This window comes from Mauremys mutica, chromosome 24 (assembly GCF_020497125.1).
Source record: "Mauremys mutica isolate MM-2020 ecotype Southern chromosome 24, ASM2049712v1, whole genome shotgun sequence".
Taxonomy (NCBI): Eukaryota; Metazoa; Chordata; order Testudines; family Geoemydidae; genus Mauremys; species Mauremys mutica.
Genome location: NC_059095.1, coordinates 18206414 through 18207012, shown reverse-complemented (window position 1 = coordinate 18207012; position 599 = coordinate 18206414). Strand labels below are relative to the sequence as shown.

The window sequence follows — 599 nt, the reverse complement described above, 5'->3', positions numbered from 1 at the left end:
GTTTCTGTAGTGTAGTGGTTATCATGTTTGCCTAACACGCAAAAGGTCCCTGGTTCAAAACCAGGCAGAAACACAATAGCTTAATTTTCCCAGCTCCTACTGGCCTGTCCCTGCTGTTGTAGGAGCAGCAGTGATTTCTATGCTCAGAAGGTCTGTTACACTTCCCCTGCTCCCACTTTTGTCTCCTCTCCCTCTCTGAATGCCTGTGAAGTGGCTTTTCCCCTCCCGCTCCCCCCTGGAATGCTGGTGGGATGAATGGGCTGGTTGAAGAGCAGAAGAGCTTCCAGGTAGACAAGGTGTCTGGGACGCTAATTAGGCAGCGATCACACACCCAGAGCATGGACACTGCCCAAGGTGGAGTGTGACCAACCAGATGCAGCCAAGTCATCTCTAGTCGCAGGCCATGAGGAGCAGGTCCTTAAAAGGGGAAGGGGCCCTGTGCTCAGGAGAGCACTCACAAGCTTGTACCTCTAGTGAATGCCCTTTGCCCGGACCGCCTGGCCAGTGGTTCACAGCGTTGTATTTCATTGTGCCTCAGGGAGACTTACCTTCATCGCACCGTCCATAGCTGCGCTGTGGGACACTTACCTTGCAGAATC

At 53.3% G+C, this 599-nt stretch overlaps 1 non-coding gene across 1 annotated transcript; it reads left to right on the top strand.

Annotated features, from left to right (window-relative positions):
* On the top strand, positions 1-73 carry TRNAV-AAC. The gene has a single exon. It is a non-coding gene; the product is annotated as a tRNA-Val (tRNA).
* Positions 74-599: the final 526 nt, after the last annotated feature.